We start from the raw sequence: 20,947 nt of genomic DNA, 5'->3' as shown, positions 1-20,947 counted from the left end.
TCCTGATGTGTCTGACACAGCCCACACCAGGATACTGGGAGGAAGTCAGCTTGAATAGTGTAAGTGAGATTCATGATCCTCATACAGGAGATATTTAAGGAAAACCCCCTTGGTTAAGTGCCCCTGTGGCTGGGGAAGAGGAAAAAGAGCCTGCTTTCAAGGATCCTCTATCCCTGCTTGAGGAGAGCTGTGGAGCAGGTTCACGTGAAGGGCTGTAGGAAGTAAGAAAGGGAGAGGCCAGAGTTTGCTTCACGGAGAAGGCACACTTTGAAGGAGCTGAATGATTGTAAGTTTTGATGTTTTGTGTGGAGTGAGGTGGGAATGGCCTGAACCAAAGTCCAGGGGCAGATAAGGATGAGACACACATACACGTACGAAAACGTCTCACGTCAACACTGCCCCATAGAACCTCCTGCCCTGATGGTCTGTCTATTGAGCATTAGAAGTGTGGCTGGTATGTCTGCAGAATCAAATTTTAAATTTTATTTAAATTTATTATTAAATTTATTTATTTTACATTTAAATTTATTTAAATGTAAATATTATTAAATTTATTTATTTTACATTTAAATTTAAATGTAAACTTAAATAGCCATGTAGGACCACTGACTGGCACATGGGACAGCAGCTCTATGCAAGGTATAGGTGCACACTTTTTTTTTTTTTTTTTTTGCTATAACAAATTTTGTAAAGCCTTTTTTTTTTTCAGAGAGACACTGGGCTATGATTTAGTCATAACTAACTTCCATATACCCAACTGCCCAAACTTCTTCTGTCTGTAAGAGATAAGCTTCCTTCTGTTCAGTGAGACTCCGCACCCACACCTTCAACAAATACACGTCTTTATTGAATTCCCACTGTGCACAAGGTACCCTGCTTGGCAACACACAATTAAAATGAGAGAAAATGGTCATTCCATTTCTTTGACTGAGCTCAGCTGTCTAAAGACTTTTTAAAAACGCAAAGGTGGCTTTGATAACATTTTGGAGAAAATTATTTAAATTAGAAAACTGAATCTACAGCAATAAGTAAGTGATGTGCATTTAGAGAAAGCTCTTCTCAGTTCTATAGGCTGGCAAGTTTGATTTCTATTATCACTGAAGATGATGTAATTGTGCCTTAATAAGCAAGATTATTAAAGGGCTTATGAGATTTCATTTGAGAAACTCAGAGAGGAAAGGTCAAAAGGATTTTCCCCCCCAAATCTCTAAAGAATTTGAATTTAAAATGAATCTCATTCTACAAGGAAAAATGTAAAACCAGAAAGACAGAAAATAACCCCCCAAAAAAGAAAAAGAAAAAAAACAACCTTCATTTATACTGACTTCATTATTCTCTAGATTAAAAGCAACTCAACATAAAATGAGGGCTTCAAGTTCAAACTTTTAAGGAATCCACATATTTGCATCAATTTTTAAAAGATTTCACAACTAATGAACTTGGATTTCTTTTGGCATGACATAAAATCCATTTGTACAGTTTTTAATTAAGAATGCAGCCTATGCAATTAAAATTAAGGGTAGGGACTTCATCTGAGGTCCTATGAGAACCCCAGTCGAAAAAATTATGGTAATGCTGTGTGTCCTAAAAGCCTTCTCTGAGTGTCACAAACACATGGTACAGAATTACCCCTGCTGCATAATGAGGATTTGTTTCAAGTTGATATTTAGGAACATTTAATTTTGTTGTGTTAGGGTCTTGTTTACCACTGATCTCCCTGGCATTTGCTGTGGGATTGGGAACCAGCACAAGTACTCAGAAAGTATAGACGGGGTCATACTCACAGTCCATAATGCAAATACTGCAGTTTTCACATAGGCAGGGGAATTCCTAATGTGGATTTTAATATTTAAAGTTACCAGTGCCATTACTGAGAATATTAAGATGCTTTCATGTCGAACTGATTAAAATTACATTTGGAATAATGAATGACACGTAATGTACAAATACCCACCCACTTGCACTTTTTTTTAAAGTATAGATAACTGTAATGGAAAGTCTTCCAAGGTATTCTTTGGGGAGACTCAGAGTCAGGGGGCGGAAACCCAGGGCCAGTGGATCCTATGAGGTGGTCTGCTGTAAGTCTTGTGACTCATGGCTTGCCGAGAAGGAGACTCAAAGAGAAACTGAATTTCTCTGGAATTCAGGATTCATTTTCTTCCTAATCTTTGGAAGACCGAATATGCCCACTAAATACGTCTTTATATCTGGCAGGAGGAGATTGCCTAGGCTGACTTTGAGTCCTGTTCATTTCTTTAAGCACTGAGGGCGCAGATCCAAACGACCTGTGTGGGTTGCTCCCTTGACAAAGCTTCATTCGGTCCTTATCAAAATCATCTTGGTTCCATTCTCTCAGAATGTAGGTCATGCACAAAGCAGTGCTTCTGCCATTTGCACTCAGTACAGCGATGCACCAACCTCCTCAGGTAGCCCTCACAGGGAGGAAGTTATCTAAGATGTAAGCCTTGGCAAGGAGCCCCATCCGGTGTGCTGGCTGTTCTCAAAGGCCTTCCTTGACTGTCAGAAGAAATAGTTCATCAACCCACTCACTCCCCAGGCAAAACACAGGGAGGAGCCTGCTGGCTCCTCTCCCTGCCCCTTCCCAGTGCACCCAGAGCAGCAGGATGGACGGTGCTCCTGGGAAGAGGTCTAGGTTTGCTCCGAGTGACCCCAGTGTTCGCAGTGAAGCTGCCTCCCGCCGTCTCCCTCACCACACCCCGTCTGCCTCTCTTTTATCACCAGAATGATATTTTTTATTAGTAGTACTAGATTTTATTGTTTTTTAGAAAAGTTTTAGTTTCACGCAACAATGACTGTAAAGTACAGAGAATTCACATACACTCCCTCAGCCTGGCCCCAACACCAGTTTCCCCATTAGGAACATCTTGAATTAATGTGGTACATTTGTTGCAGTTGATGAGTCAATATTGACACATTATGATTAACTGAAGTCCCTGGTTTACATCAGGCTTCCCTGTTCATACATAATACGGGTTTGAACAAATATATAAGGTCATGTATCCACCATTACAGTAGAGTAGTTTCTCTGCCCTAAAAATCTTCTGTGCTCTACACATTCATCCCTCCCACCCCCTACAAACAGGCATGGGATCATGTTATTGCCCTGTTTAAAATTATTATTATTATTTTGTTGGAGTCTAGTTGAGTTACAATGTTGTGTTAGTTTCTGCTGTACAGCAAAGTGAATCAGCCATACATATACATATATCCACTCTCTTCTAGACTTGATTCCCATATAGGTCATGACAGAGCACTGAATAGAGTTCCCTGTGCTATGCAGTAGGTTCTTATTAGTTCTCTTTTACATATAGTGGTGTGTATATGTCAATCCCAACCTCCCAACTTATCCCCCACCACTTCCCCCTTGGTAACCATAAGTTTGTTTTCTACATCTGTGACTCAATTTCTGTTTTGTAAATAGGTTCATTTGTACCATATTTTTAGATTCCACATATAAATGATAATCATGATATTTGTCTTTCTCTGACTTACTTCACTCAGTATGACAATCTCAAGGTTCATCCATGTTGCTGCAAATGGCATTATTTCATTATTTTTTATGGCTGAGTAATATTCCATTGTATATGTGTACCACATCTCCTTTATCCATTCACCTGTCGATGGACATTTAGGTTGCTTCCATGTCCTGGCTATTGTAAATAGTGCTGCAATGAATATTGGGGTGAATGCATACTTTTGAATTATGGTTTTCCCTGGATATATGCTTAGGAGAGGGATTGCTGGATCATATGGTAGCTCTATTTTTAGTTTTTTAAGGAATCTCCATACTGTTCTCCATAGTGGCTGTACCAATTTATATTCCCACCAACAGTGTAGGAGGGTTCCCTTTTCTCCACACCCTCTCCAGCATTTATTGTTTGTAGATTTTTTGATGATGGCCATTCTACTGGTGTGAGGTGATACCTCACTGTAGTTTTGATTTGCATTTCTCTAATAATTAGTGATGTTGACCATCTTTTCATGTGCCTCTTGGCCATCTGTATATCTTCTTTGGTGAAAAGTCTATTTAAATCTTCAGCTAAAATTATTAAATTAAAAAAATTCCTGGCACCCTCCTCTACCCTATTATACTGCCCCATCCCTCCTTCACCTGGAAGAGTTATTAAATAAATCCCAAACACCTTCGATGAGGGCATTAAAAACCTTCATGCTCTGCCTGGTCCCTGCATACCTGTCTGGCCCCATCAATCCCACATCCTTATATCTAATGAAATGCCATAAACGAGGGCGTGGGCTTTGCCCCGCACACACCTGGGCTGGAACCCACCTCCTCCACTTTCCAGCTGCCTGAACTTAAGAGGATTAACTACCATCAACATTATAAAAGATCAACCACACAGTGGGAAACTATTTTCGACAAAAACAGCAATGTATCCTAGTCATATGAATAGTCTGTCCATGTTTCTTTTATTCATTTAACCAGTGTTTACTAAGTGCCTATGAATGTGCCAGGACTGCAGCACCCAAGTTTTAGGATGTTAATATCATATTCTTTGTCTCAGGAAGTCCCCATTAATACATAGAAATCCCCATTAATATACAGAAATAAAAGAAAAGCCATACCAATTTAAGTGTCTGCCAAGAGAGTATTAGAATGCAATCTTACAGTTTACTTATTAGCAGTGAATTTCATTGTCAAAATATTTGCCCATCTGATATGTAAGATAGTGTTTTGTTTTGACTCACATTTATTAGACTATGAATGAGTTTTCATAATTATCATCCATTGGTGTCTCTTAGAATTACCACTTCATGTACATAATATCTGCACATAATAGCCTTTTGACTATTACTTACATTTTAAAAATCTGTTTTATTCATACTGCATTGACTAAGGCCCCCAGCACAGTGTTCAAGATCTGGGGTATCCTTCCCTTGTAACTGTCTAGAAAGGAAGTGCTTATGATAAGTTGCCATTGAAAATGATGCTTGTTCCAGGGCTCCTTTAGTTGTGGCTCGCTGGCTCCATAGTTGCAGCATGTGGAGCCCGCCTGCGCAACTAAGGAGCCCACAAGCCGCAACTAAGACCTGGTGTGACCAAATAAATAAATAAATAAATATTTTTAAAAAATGATGCTTGCTCTATGTTTGGGGATGATCTTTGTTATTAGGTTAAGAATTCTTTCTTATATTTCTTGTTATGTAAGAGTTGTTTACTCAACATGAGTAGTGGTTTTATTCAGTGCTTTTCTGAATCTACTATAAATTATACTAAATTATATTTTTTCTGTTAATTTGTTAGTGTGGTATAGACATTTACAGATGTAGCACCGTTTTTGCATTCCCAGAAAAAAATCTAAGTTGGGTTGATATTCAATTGTTTTTTAGGCTTTATGGCTGTGTAAAGTTGGGATTATCTGTTCTTGAAGGTTTGGAAAAATTCAACTCTAAGGCTATCCATGTCTCTAAAACTATCTGGGATAGTGTCTTTTGGGTCATTCGATTATTTTACCAACAATTCAATTTATTTAGTGATTATAGGTTTATTCACATATCCTGCATTTTCTTAATAAAATATATTTTATTAATGTATTGGTAAATATTTTCTAGAAAGCTGCACATTTCTTTTAACTTTTCAAATGTATTGATATAAAGTTCTTCAGAATATTTTGTGTCTGTAGTTAAGCCTCCTTTCCATTCCTAATATCTTCATTTTTTTTCTTTCTTTTCTTCACTTTTTCTTTCTTTTTTCTCTTGTTCATTCTTGTTGGAGTTATTTTGTTGTTGTTTGTTTGGTTTTTTTCTATTTAATAGTCTTTCTAAACACCCATCTTTAGATCTCTATATTCATTTTAGTTACTTTTGCTCTTGATATTACTATTCCTTTCTTCTATTTTCTTTTTATTTATTTCAATATTTCTTTCTTTTAATAAATGTGTTTTAAGGCTATAAATTTACCTCCAAGAACCACTTTAGATACATCCCACAAGTATTTGTATGTACTATGTCATGGTCCTTCATTCCAAATATTTCATAATTTTCATTGCTGTGTTATGATTTCCTCTTTAAACTATGATTTGTTTAGTGAATCTTTTATTTTTCAAAATGTATTTTATTATTGTTTCCTAATTAAATTGAAATATCTTCTTTATTGATTATTCTTGTCATCATAATGTAAGGTCTCTCTTTTTACCTTCAATTTTTATATTTTCTATATTAATATCACTAAAACAATTTTCTTTCAGTTAATACTTCCCTGGGATATGTTCTTCCAGCTCTATATTGAAAATATTTTTGATTCATTCTGTTTTAGTTGTATCTCTTATGAGGAACATATACATATATATTAATATATACATATTTAATCTGACTGATTCTCTGATTTTAATATGTAAGGTTAATCTATCATATTCTCTGCAATAATGGACACATTTGGCATTATGACTACCTTGCTTCCTGGCCCTCTTTATCAACATTTATCTTTATTTTCTCTTTCTATTTTCTCTGAGGAATTCCTTTTTTCTTTTCTATATTTTTTTCTGCTGGTTTGAAAGTTATAGATTGTATTTCTCTTTAAGTTTTGTTCAAAAATTACACAAACATATACATTAGACTTATTCCATGTCTCCATCAAGCTCCTGAACAAGACTAAGTCTTTAGCACATTTAAAGGACCCAATGACTAACATCCTTTCCCTCCCACACCTTCCTAATCAAGGCTGTCTAAGGTTGGTTCACCATACAAAGCACACATAATTATAATTTCTCATTGTCAATAATTAATTAAACTTACGGATGTATTTTATCAATATTTCTTGCACCCACCCCCTCCCTCTGGGCTTGCTTGTATATTTGCTGAAGTAAGACTTCTAGCAGCTCTTTTACTGAGTCTTTGAGTGGCAAGTTTTTAGCCTTTGTTTATCTGAAAATATGTTTTTCCTTCACTCTTGAAAAAGATTTAGCTGGGTGTAGAATTCTGGGTTGACAAATGTTCTTTCTCAGAACTTTGAAGATCATCCTCTGTCGTTTTTGTGCTTCTTTTTGTTGAATCTTCCCTCTGCTCATTTTCAAGATTTCCATCTGGCTCCTTTTTTCCATGGCTACTTAATCCCGTTTCAAGTTTTCCTTTTTGTTTCATAATTTCTTATCTTCTAAAACTAGGCTTTTTTTCTTTACATATTGAGGACTCAAAACATGCTTATTTTAAGGTCTTTTTCCTATAAGTCTGTTGTTCTAATTTCACCTGGAGCAAACACTTCTTCCCATTGATAATCATGTCACCTGTTTTCCTCAGCATGAGGTTTCTGCAAGTGATTCTTGGAATTTTGTGTTCATGGCTCTCGAGAGAGAAGGGAGTTCTCTGACTTCCCCCTGCTTTCCCCCCAGTCCAGGAGCTTGTCCCTTGTCACCATGTGGCCCCCCCGGACACAGGTGCAGCATGAGACTCAGGTCACTGTGGTCACCAGGGACTGGCTCAGTTCTGGGCACAGGGCTGCATCTGGATGGCCCTTCCTTCCTCAGGCCCAAGCTTCACAGGGGGTGCAGCCATGGATATCACTGTCAGTAGCAGCCTTGCCCATCTCTCGTCATGAGTGGAAACCCCCTTCCTGCCCCAGTTCCCAGCGGGAACTCTGTGGAGAATGGTTAGGCGGTGACCTCCAGCAGCCCCTGCTCTGCCCACACAGGCATCTGCAGCCTGAACCCATTTCACCTCCTGGCCTTCCTGTTCCCTTGGGTCCTAGGAGCCGTGGCCCTGCTTTTTTGTGTGCCTGTGTCTTTTATAATTTTCCCCCTTCTACTTTGTCATTGTTATGTCTTTGGAACAGCATGGGGCAGGGGTTCAAGCTGAACTTGCAGTGCTGGGGTTCAAAGTCCCAATTTTAATAACTACAGGTATTCTGTTCTATTTCAGCCCTTATTTATTTCACTATTCCTCTCATTTCATTTAATAACTTTAAAAATTATAAATAACTCTATATTGATTACGTTTTATTTAATGTTTTGTCTATCGTCTAGGATCAATTTCTTAGGGGAGAAAAATAGCGTGTCAACAGGTATAAACATTTTAAAAGCTACTTTGGTACATGGAATTTTTTTTTTTTCCAAAAAGATACCAGGTGTGGGTGTGCATGGAGATTGTGTGTGTGTGTGTAGGTGCACATATGTGTGTTCCAGGCTGAGAAAACTTTTGGTGACAAGGGGCAAAGCAGGAAAATGTGGCTCCTAGAACTCCTGTGCGATGGGCTGTGTGTGAGGAAACACGCATGGCGTAAAAGCACACTTGCTATTTATCGACTAAACGGCTAAGCGCAGAGACTGATGGGAAACCGGCCAGATGCACAGACAGGGATCACCACGCAGGACTTTGCAGACCAGGCTAAGGATTGTGAACTCCACACGCAGAGTAAGGTGTACCGTTTCAAGTAGCATCATGACGTGTCATATGTATATTTCACCCCAAGCCTAGTCTAGTGGAGTCAGGATTGAAAAGAGGGAGGCATGAAACATGAAGATCACGTAGGAGACATTCATCCCTACAGGTAACAGGTGATGGTGGTGGTCAGATGGCTGGTGTGGCGGGGGGGTGAAGAGAGTGCATTCAGAGACCTTTGGAGACTCAACGTCCCAGAACTTGTCTGCTTGAATGAAGTCAGTGGAGGGGAGGGAGGGAACAGATTTCTGATGTGTCTGGTGGGTCACAGAGAGGAAGACATCATGAGGAGTAGAAACAGATTTTGGTGAAAGATGATGAGTTCTATGTGGGACAATTGAGTTTTGAGATTAAGGGGAAATACTGAGTAGCATTTGATTCCATGGTATAAAATTAAGAAATGTAGGGCTTCCCTGGTGGCGCAGTGGTTGAGAGTCCGCCTGCCGATGCAGGGGACGCGGGTTCGTGCCCCGGTCCGGGAGGATCCCACATGCCGCGGAGCGGCTGAGCCCGTGAGCCACGGCCACTGAGCCTGCGCGTCTGGAGCCTGTGCTCCGCAACGGGAGAGGCCACAACAGTGAGAGGCACGCATACCGCAAAAAAAAAAAAAAAAAAGAAAAAAGAAATGTAGCCTGGGCTGGGACATCTGTGGCTTTTAAAGCCATGGACCTGAGAAGCCATGGATTGTTTTGAGGGGGTAAGAGGGAAGGGCTAGGCTTGATCCTGCAGGAACTCTTGGGAATCGGGAGGGGCAGCCTGGCGAGGAGGTAGTTGGTGTTCCAGAAACAGGGCAGAGAGAAGGCTGCCCTGAATTAGATTCTGCTGAGAAGTCAGCAACAGGCTGAAAAAATGTGCCTGCACTTAGGGATCCAGATGCCATCAGTGATTTTAGCAAAGACTTTGTTGATGGATAAAGAAGATGTGGTATGTATATACGATGGAATATTAAAAAGAATGAAATAATGCCATTTGCAGCAAAATGGATGGACATGGAGACTACCATACTAAGTTAAGTAAGTCAGACAAAGACAAATATCATATGAGATCACTTATATGCAGAATCTTAAAAAAAATTGATACAAATGAACTTACTTACAAAACAGAATCAGACTCACAGACTTAGAGAACGAATTTATGGTTACCAGGGCTGTGGGGGAAGGGTCCAGGGGAGGGATAAATTGGGAGTTTGGGATTGACATGTACATACGGCTATATTTAAAATAGAAAACCAACAAGGAGCTACTGTAAAACAAAACAAAACAAAACTTTGGAAGAATGGAAACCAGATAAAGTGGGTGGAAGAGAGGATGATGAAACAGCGGAGAAAGGGAATAAAGAAAGAACTCCAGAAGCCTGTCTGCAGAAGGTACAATACAGAACCACGTCCCCACAGCCTCGATGCAAGTGACCTTCAGGCTGAGCTCTCCCCACCCCTGCAGCTGCAGCCGACATTAACCCAACTGGAAGGAGGGAAGTGACTGGAAGCCTGTGTGGCTGGCGCCATGTTGGGGGTTCCAGGTGTGGTACAAACCGAGATCGGTCCAGTGGAATCACTAAACATTTTAAGCTGTCATGCTCACCGACACAGATGATAATTACACTGACACCATTTAGTTTGTTCCTCGTTAGTCAGACGAGAGAAAAAACTGAGTTATCGCAGCTCTAATCCTTTGAGAGCCTGGCATACCTCTTGGAGGAAAATCATGGTCCAGCAAGAAGGAACCGTTTGCGATGCAGCAGGGCCAGCAGATACACCCGGGGCTGGGTGGCAGCAGGAGGGCAGGGCAAGGCGTCCCTTTGTGCCTCCATGATGGAAGCTCTGGACACAGATACAAAGGAATGCAAATTAGTGGCAGAGGAAAAATGACTCTGGCGCTCACCAGTATCCTGGGTACAGGATGAGGTCTCCATCCAGTGGAAACTCCCTGCTCCAGCCATGCACTACCCTCCCTGCCAACCCCCCACCCCGGGCTCCTCCAGCCCAGGGAATGGTCAGACAAGAAATATATGTAAGCTGTAAATCAGAAGTGTAAAATATATGAATGAAGAGAAAATGCACTTTGGCTGTAAGAAGAGACATCTGTTGGGCTCCATATAATATAATTAACAACTGGAACCAAGTTGCAGCAAAGGATGGTTGGTGCCCCCTTGGGAAAATGCCCCTTGTTTGTCGGGCTGACCTCTTGAAGCCTTGGGAGGAAATTTACAGGATCACCTGAGACCAGCGGGAAGCAAAGCCCTCACGCCTGGGGGAGGTGATAGTCAGGGTTCCAGAACGTTCGCTTTGCGGCAGAGGGATGAGAAAGCTGCGGGTTTACTTTCTTAGAAAGAGCAGCCTATCTTTTCTACTAAGTATTCTCTTTCCTTGATTGGATTTTTCACGGTCCCTTTCTCCTAGTGTTTTCGGGAGAAATAGACCGTACGTTTGCTGAGATCCTGCTCTGGGCCATACCTCCTCTTGTCTGATGGATTCAGAATCACAGCGTGACACCAGGGAGGCCGGCGCGACCCTTAGACACATAATTTATTTGTTTTTTAAAGGAAGAAACTGCTAGAAGAGTAGTTAGTCGATTTGCAAGGAGTCTCCCAGCTCATCTGTGAAGGAGCCTCAGCCCACACTCAGGCCCCCAACCCTAGAGCCCAGCACCTCAAACAGCAGCCCCCAAAGGAAGAGGCCCCTCAGGCCACGTGGGGCCCTTCTCCTTGTGTAGGAGTTACACGCACCCTCTGAAGGAAGCATACCCCTTTCACACTTAAATCCCATCTGGGGAGTCAAAAGCCTAGGCTTTGTCCTTTCTGCCTATAGAGTGCATGTGGGTTTTGAATCAATTCAGGGAAACAGCTTTTGCTCAGTTGGAATGACTGGTGTTCTCTTCAGAATAAACAGAAGCCTGCGGATAGATTTCATCTTCTACTTTTCTAGGGGAGTTTTGGAGGAAAATATCTCTTTGTGGGAAGGAAGTTGTAAGAGGATGGTCTCTGTCTCCGTGTTCCTTCTCCTCCATAAAACATCCTGGTGACCTATTAGCTTGGTGAGTCAGAAGCCAGCGTTCCTGGTGCATTTCTGACTTTTCATTTTGTCATATCACGGTGGCCCTGGAGGGTAAAACATAAATACATGAACACAGAAATATATAAAACATATAAATATATGAAATATACACACATAGATGTTTCATATATGAAATTTACATTGTTTTTATCATGATAGCCTCTTAAAATTTTAGCTTATGTGTAATTTGAGATTGACGTTGACTGACAATATTTTGAATGTCCTTCAGTGTCATGACATTAATTCCTTGTATTTCTACGGTGCCTTCACATCATTTGATGCCCAGCAAAACTGTCTCCTACCCCCGGATTTAGGGTCCCTTATGCTCGTGCCCTCCTCCAATTGGGAGCTGACCACTTCCCTTGGCTTCAACAAAGATCAGTTGCTCAAGTCTCAAAATCTTCTACTCTGCCAGGTCCAGGCTCCGGCCTCTGGTCCCCAGGCAGGCACTCCCACCTGGGGGTCCTGTAGCTGCCTCACATCCTGTGTCCCAAACTAGACGTGTGCTTCCCAACCTGCGTCAATCCCCCCCCACACAGCTCTCGGCACCATTGTCCCCCGGTCACCCAAATCAGAAACTTGGGAGACAGCGTAACCTCTGTTTTTTCTTCTCACTCCCTGTGTATTATTGGCCCACACATACCCATGGGGGTGGTATCCCACAGGTAGGAAGTTTATCCAGAGTTGGCCACCTCCTTCTCCTTAGTCACCCTGCCCCATGGTTTGTGGAATAACTATGTACCCGTCCTCCAAGACAGAAGTCTAAGAGTCATCCTTGATCTCCATTCTTCCTTATGTCCCAGTGATGTCTCACTTCTATAAAATCTACTTGAATCAGAACTGTGCTAGTTCCTGCCTAGACCACTGCCAGACCTCTTCACACCAATCTGCACCCAGATTTTCCCCTTAAACCCAGCTAATATAAAATTCTTTGAAACCTTTGCGTGACACCTTTGCCACCTACAAGGGAATGTGACCAGGTCCTTCATATATGATCCACCGTCTTCCCCAACCTGTTCTGTTTCTCCATCCTTGTCTCTCGCCGTACACTGCTTTCAATGACACCAACAGCTCCAAGTGCTTTGAACAAACCATGCCACCTTCTTTGCAGGCTCTTGGGCTGGGTGTGTCTTTAATACACACGCGGTCAGCTGGCGAAATCCTACTCACCACTTACCGCAGCTACGATGCCACCCTGCCACCCACCTCTCTGAGACGTACATGTCCCTGTGCACATCTCAACTGTTTCACCTATACACTGATTCCTAAATCAGTTTCTTCTTATCCGTGTCTCCCTACAAGGGCAGTGAGCCCTTTGGGGCAGTATTTTCATCATTTTCGTATCTCACGGCCCAAATCAGTGTTTGGTATATAGTAAACATAAGTAAATACTCACTGAATGAATGAATAAATGAATACAGGGTGTTTTCCAGGCATGGCTCAATCCAGACGCCTTACTGTGGGCAGCAAAGCCACACTGAGCTGGTCTCTGTTGGCATTTTCAGCTCATCTCCCCGGACTCTCCCAAATCTATCCTACTTTGCCAGCAACTGAATGGTCCTTCCCTCTTATATTTTCTCCCTCAGTAATCTCATCCCCAGCCTTGGCTTTGATTTCCACCTATTCTTGGATGAGTCTCAAAGGTACATCTCTAGCCAGACTTCTCCTCCGAGCTCCACATCTGTTTAGCCAGCTGCCAGTGTGGAACTCTCACTGGTACCTACAAGTCAATGTGCCTCACCCCTGAACTGTCCTCCTCCAGGCTCCCCTCTTCAGTAAATGGTACCACCATCTGTTCCTGGGAACAAGGAGAAACAGGAGTTGTTCTGAGCCCCTTTCTCTAACTCCCCCCTCACCCATCTCCAATCCGTCACCAATGCTGCAAGAATTTGCCTTGTTTATTCCTCCAACAGATATTTATTAGACACCAATTATCTGCTGCACTCTTTTGGGCCTTGGAAATTCAATGGGGAAAAAGACAAGCAAGGCCCCAATCTCCTGGAGTTTACATGAGGGATAAAACCGGTAACAAATACGTACACAGCCCGGTGGTCATGAATACTATCAATACAGTGAAATATGATAGTGATGGAGGGAAAGGGCAGTGTGGGAAAAGCTGTTCATCGCCCACCCGATATCCACTTTCCTCTTTACTAATAAAAAACCTGATTTTATTTGAGGCAACAATGTGCTTAGCCAAAAATCGGCAACAAAATTAAAAATAACTTTATATCCAGCCCACCCACCACTAGAGTGGTCATGTGACACAAGTCTGGTCAAAGAGACCTAAGAGTTGGTAAGTCGGGGATGTCTGAGAAATGTCTGCTGTCCAAATGGAGGTGGTGTCCCCTTCCTGCTCCAGCTTCCGTCTTCCTCCCTGGAATGGGAACAAGAGGTTTAAACTGGGGTAGCCTCAGGTCTACATGAGCGACAGACGGGATGAAAGTTCTCGTCAAGGGTGGCAGAGCTGAAGGGAGAAGCGGCCCAGCCAGGTGCCTTGTGAGGTTGTGGAGCCGCTGGCCCAGCCCCGGGATGGTGGTCTCCAAACCGTCCTGTTTTGTGAAAAGCACACACCCCATCCCCATTTGGTGGAGCCTTTATAAAGGGTCTGTGTTACCTGCAGTCTCGTGCAATCTCAGGAGGACGGGGAGAGCACCTCCCAGGTGCCCACGAGGCCCATCTACCTGTCTCCTTGTCCATGTCACGATGCACCATGGAGGGCCTCCCGCCTGGTGAACCAGTGTCCACACTGATCTCCTGTAATCCCTCCACCACGCCACAGTCAGAAGGGTCGCTCCAAATGCCAATTTGATTGATCTCGTGCTCTCTGTAGCTGCCAACACAAAGTAGAACTTCCTCACCTGGTCTCTGAGCCCTCCAGCCTCACCTGACTCCACGCTCAGCTCCCAGCCTCCCTGGCCTCTTCCCAGCTCTCATCCTGACCTCATTGCCTAATCTGGCTTCTTCTTCCCTCTCAACTAAGTCTAGCTCATTTCAGAAACAGTAGAGATTGCGTCTGTCTCCTCTGATAATCCCAGAGCTTAGCTTGATGCCCGGCACCCGGAATATTTGTGGCGCAAATGCATGAACGAATAGATGAAGGCTTGGGCTCTTCTCCTGAGGCCATTCCCATTGCCTCTCATTTCTTTCTCCTCCTGGGCAACCACGACTCATCCTGTAAGATCTAGAGAATCAGTAGATGGTGTTTTGACAAATTAAGATAAAGTTAGCACACGATCAGTGCAGGTTCTGACAGAGTAAGTCCTCAACAAAAGTCCACCATCAAGGTAGCCATTACTTTTGCTTTGAGTCCATTCTCTCTGGGCAGAATTAGGTCTTTCAGCTCTTGTGTTTCCACAATTCCTGGTCTATACACATATTTGTAGAGTGTATATACATCAGGAAATGTTTACAGAAGCACACCGTCCCTCTGTCCACCGGACTGTGAATCCCTCTAAGAGATGAAATCGTGTTCTGTTGACTTGGTCCCGCATCAGCATTTCCAGCACCTCAAATATGTTTTAAAATCATCGGAGTCAATCAATTTTAGCAAAAAGAAGACTGTAGCTTGGAAATGCTGGGGAAAGCTAAGAAAAGCAAGGCACCAGCCTCAAGCTGAGGAGGACCAATCAAGGCCAGTCCTTGTCTCTGAAGCGCCAACCTTCCAGTTCCCGTATTTTTAAGAAGTATAATGACTAATGCATAGCAATTCTAGGTTTTTACACAAAAATCTCTATCTCCATCATGTCTCCCTGGAAGATAATGAATAGTTTTGCCTCTCAGTGAGCTCAACCTTTTGTAATTACGGAAAGAATTAAATTACTGATTTATCTGAAAACATACTTTTTCCCAATGGTATCAATTCTCCAATTAGTCACAATCCTTTGAAAATAATCCTGGCATGGCTGGCGTAAGACAGAAGTCATTGTGAAATCCAAAGAGACCATGGTTTCTCTCATTTCTATCTACTGGGTATGAGCCTCTTTCACTCAACAGAAATCCACTTAACTGGATTCAGAGCGGGGGGGAGTTGAGGAGTCCGGCCACCTGGTGGAACAGCCTTCCTTGGCCTGCGGGCACCATGGAGACCCGTCCTGCCATCTTGAGCTCACCTCCGTATCCCAGCTGCCGGTGCCAGTTTGAACGGCTCACTCCTGTTTCCCAATGAGTTCTGACTAAACGCCATCACCATATGACAGGGTCTAAGAAATATCAGCACTCTGCCAGGTTCAATAAACACCTTTTTCAGGGTAATGGTCCTTAATGAGGACGCCAGCCATCAGTTAGGTTGGGAACACACTGTAATTATGACTGGGCAAGGATGTCTGGGAAGAGACCTGCGCGTATAAGGGTTGGAACAAGGTGGGGGAGGGGAGCTCATAAAAAAAATCGCCTTCTCGACTTTGTGCTGGTGGGAGAAAAAAAAATAATAACTCAAGTTTCAGGGATTATTTCCAAAACAATGTCAACAATTTATCGACGGATCTAGGGGTTAAATAGTCACTCATGTAATCCCTGCCAAGTTTTATCTATCTATAATTAAGTCAATGAGAGACTCGGAAAGTTGCTTGTTGGAGCACTTGGCTAAATTGGATATATTACACGGAGCGAGGAGCACCTTCCATCAAAATAATCCTTTAGGGTCTGCCATGAATGTCATGGACGTTTCCATCATAGCAGCTGAGACAGCCTTTGCCCCCAAGGATCTCAATATATTATGGCTGTGTTTGTGTATAGCTTATCTCCCCAATTATAAGACTGAAAGTATTAGACATCACCTGAAAGGTGCAGAAAAATGGCCTTTCGGGGCTTGGAGGAGGGCAAGGTCCCTTTTGGATAGGAGGGGCAGGAGCGGTTCTGGGGAGGAGGTTACGTTTCGTTTCATTTATTCGTTCAAGGCTAATTTGTTGAGTACACTCCTGTTCCTGCTAGCCCTGGAGATGCAGAGGCATTGGGCCCTGCCCGAAGATGACAAAGTGGACTGCAGGAGAATTAATAGACAGGTCCTGAAGGATGGCGAGGATTCTGACAGGTGAGGGAGGGGGGCGGGGGAAGAGTGATCCATAAATTGACACAGGCTGAGTGACTGGGGTGAGGACAGCATGGACGTTTAGGAGGTTGTCAGTACTGAATAAAAGAACATCACTTTTACGTTTGGTAGTGTATATATGTCCATGCCACTCTCTCACTACCAAACGTAAAATAGCTAGCTAGTGGGAAGCAGCCGCATAGCACAGGGAGATCAGTTCCGTGCTTTGTGACCACCTAGAGGGGTGGGATAGGGAGGGTGGGAGGGAGACGCAAGAGGGAAGAGATATGGGAACATACGTATATGCATAACTGATTCACTTTGTTATAAAGCAGAAACTAACACACCATTGTAAAGCAATTATACTCCAATAAAGATGTTAAAAAAAGAACACATCACTTTTATTGAGCACCTACTGTGTGCCACGCACTGCCACAGACTTTACATAATTTGACTTGCTCATGCCCACAGTAACCCTCAGAGGTATGAACTCTTTTCAGACACAAAGAGAAGCTTAGGGAACTTAATTCACCCCAATTCTCACAGCTACTAAGGGGCAGTGAGGGGAATTCGTTCCCGGGTCTTTCTTCTACCTCTACAGGTTGCCTAGAATACAGAGTATATAGAAGGAAAAAGGCAACTAAGAAGGAAGGCTGGGCTGTAGAGGACTTGGAATGCCAGCTGAGGAAACTGCTGAATTTAACTCTGAATTTAAGTCCAATCAGATGTGTGATGTGTTGGGTAGAAAGATTAATCCAGCAGAAAAATAATGGCCATAAATTGGGGAGGGGCGGTGGAAATAAAACTGGGGGCAGGAGGCAGGGACAGCTGAGGTGATGGGTGAGGAAGGCTTACAGGGGTCCCAGGGCTTTGCAAGATTCCCACACAAGAGGGTCCCCAAATCTTAACGCTCAGCTGGACAGTGAAGGTCGCTCTGACTACAGACGTGGGTCTATGGGAGCTCCAGATGGGGGCTGTCCCTGGTTGGGGGCTGGACCAGGCTTCCTCTGGAACCTCTTTCTAGAACTATGATTCTCTAACAGAATCCACCGTAGTCTGCTCCAGGTCCTGTATTTGTGTTGCCACAGTGAAATATCAGGCTGGCTTCCCTTGACTCCTAGTGTGTGCACCTGGACCTCCTTCCAACGTGGTGTACATTCAGGAGATGGCACTGGTTTTAATATTAATCAAAGAAGTGCGTAATTAGGAAAATAAATCTGCTGGAAAATATGTCATGCTATAGATTCCAAACTGCAGGAGTCCTTCCTGGGATATGAAGTGAAGGGAACAACGTCCCACACAGAATCCTTGCCTGGTTTAGGCTGATCAACCTTGGCCTGACGAAATAATCTTCAACCGGACACAGGACCACTACTCAATACTTTGTGAAGACATACGTACGATAGTTTAATCTCCACATTTTTTAAATACAGACATTTTAAATCAGAGTCAATGTTAACACAGTTTCGCAAAAGAAAACGAGAAGATCAGTTATCAATTACCGCAGACTTTACAATTTGAGTGACTACATAATACAGAAAATAGTTACAGGACATGTCCCACTGTGACAATTTTCTGTGCCAAGTCGGCAATGGCCATCTAGTTAAAGGTGATGGAGGGAGACTCCCCTTTCCAACCACATGCTAATTTGACTTTGAAATCAGCGTATTTCCTGGGAATGTGTGCCGGAAACAGGGAATGTCACCTTTTAAGAGAATCTTAGCGTGGTGCTCACAAGAAATTGCTTCTTGACAGAATGTTCCCACCAATCTTATCAATGATGCTATGAAATCCTAAACATACCGATTTTTTAAAATGTGCTGTTTCTTACTGAAGACATATCCATTGTTAACTTTTTCTTTTACTTGGGGACTCTGAAAATGACACAGGGAAATTAATTTTCTTTTCATACTTCTACAGGAAAAACTCATCTATTGGGTAAACCTTGCTATTTCTCTTAATTATTTTTGACGTCACACTGATTATTATTATTTTTCACTACCTTAAAGAGCAAAATACGTTTCTGCAAAACAAAAAGAATTAACTTGATGTAAACAGAAATAGTCGTGCATTTTTTGCGCTCCTAGCTGCTAGAGAAATCAGATTGAGAAGGAAAATGTTTAAGTAATTTAAGAAAAAAAACGTTTAATTATCAAGATTTCTGAAAAAGATGATAACGTGCTCAGTATGGCACCTAAAAGACGGAGATTGATTTCTTTCTGAAGCAGATATCCAGAACTAAACATCAGGGGCAATTAAAAAATGGTGGGTCTTTTGTAAATTACTCCCAGAAGAAATCTTGGAAATCTTTCATTTTAGTCATTTCGGTCCAGTGAACCATAAAGCCATTATGAAGGAACAAAAATACTAGGGAGAAAATTGAAATACAACAGTAATTAACAATATGAATGTATCAAAATAAAAATGAATCGGAGAGACAATGGTCATCACATATGCAACATAAAATGAAAACATTAGCATCTTACCAAAATCAAATCTAAAAGACACTCAAGGCAAACACGGATCATATCAGGCACTGTTTTCCAATACTGAAACTGGAAGATTATTTGTAACATCTCTCAAAATGCACAATGAAGGTGTCTTCAAAGGTTTGCTTTTCTCATTTTTTGAAATGCTTCCTAGTTTTTCTAAAGTACATTAAGTACATAAAGTACATTAAGCATAAGGTACATTTTCTATTTACTTTAGAATCAGAGTTAATAACCCCCATCTTAGAATTTCACTTTTTGCTTCCATATGCTAAATGCCAACAAAGAATAGTAGAGGAAAACCATGGGAAATGTGCTGCTATCACAAACACAGATTTCCCTGTGGGTTCTCTAATACTTTACAGACAAATGTTAAAGATTTATTGCACACGAACATCAAACATGGTTTTACTACAGTTCTCATTTGGATCAAATTGACACATTTTACATTCATTTTAGCCCTAATGAGATTCTTTCACTGCACATTATATTCTGAGTGACCCCGGACATTAAATTTGTGGCATGGAACAAACCCATTGATATAACAAAGCCCTATTCTTGCTGGTTTCTTAATTTACAAAAGAGAGAAAACAGTTTAGCAAAATCATAAATCTTGAACAAATGAATGTATTAATCGGCACTCAACAGAGAATACAAATACATGTAGATAGGTTGTGTTATGCATGAGATTCATTTGCGGCATTGATGGCTAAACTCTCCTAGACTTGGATTATAATCTGAATATTCAACAGCTCAGGCATATTTCATGATTCCAATCGAGGGAGTTGGTAAAGACAAGTTACAGTCTTAACAAGGATGGAAAATTAGATTTGCAATTCATTTTTAAATCATTGCTAACGGGCTGCCACGATTCCATATTTACTTTGGTCCACAATAAACTTGTTTTTAAAACTCAGTCCTATAAAACATTCTTGTTGCTTAATCCTTGCATTCAGGAGTGAGATGGAAGTTGGTACCCCAGCAGCTGTAGCGCTGCCCCTCCAGGAACGAGGAGGTGACCTTGAAAAGAGGTGGAAGGAAACTCCAAAATGTTAATTAAAATGATTAGTGCTTTTTAAGGTGCTTATCCTGTTTACTGCTAAGGTGCTACTCCCTTCTGCGTAATTAGGGATAATTTTACTTACTTTCAAGTCTGTAATTTTAAATATCACAAAGTTTTATCTGCCAGCGTGAAGTAATTCATTATTGGTTGGTACATAGTGCTTGATGTCTTAATCAATGTACGCAACGTCCACAAATCCCTTATAATTTATCTCGAGGTCTTATAAATCTTTTAGAGTGGCAGGTTGTGCCTGGTACACGAATTTTTTATTTTTTTTTTTGGATGACATTTCAGCATCATTCTAGGTTTTTGATGTGGGGAAAGGTTTTAACTTAATCTCTCCTTTTATATTTCTTTATGTTTGAGATCTTACAGAGCAATACTGGCAAAATAAACTCTGAAGTCTCCCCTATTTGGAAACAAAGAACTCCTGTCACTTAATCCAAAACAAAACAAAACAAAACCAAAAACCAACCCCCAAAAATCTAAAAATATTTTACACCCTGTAGGAAGTAAATGCCTTATAAGTCACTGACGTATTTTAAATCTACGTGGTCTGTGCTTTTAGCTGTTGCTAAAAATTTACATATGTAACCAAATTTCATGTTACGATTAATTATTGAAGGTGTTAAGGCGTTTCTGTTCAGTTGACATAATCAAGGTTTCCGTGTGTGATTATGATACTTTAAATTTGTCTAAATTTTCCTGCGAAATCTTGTACTTTTGAAAAGGTTTTCTCAGTGTAAAGCAGAGAAATGTCTAAGCTAGGTTTTTGGGTTGTTTTTAATTTATAGTAAATTGTGATTTTTTTTTCCTGTTAAGTAAACTGAAAAAAGACTGAGGAAAAAAAAAAAGCTGTGAAGGTTAATTTTCTCAGTGTAGATCTGGAAAATAGTGATTAG

This window comes from Orcinus orca, chromosome 14, assembly GCF_937001465.1.
Source record: "Orcinus orca chromosome 14, mOrcOrc1.1, whole genome shotgun sequence".
In the NCBI taxonomy this organism is placed as follows: Eukaryota; Metazoa; Chordata; class Mammalia; order Artiodactyla; family Delphinidae; genus Orcinus; species Orcinus orca.
This window is presented reverse-complemented; position numbering follows the sequence as displayed.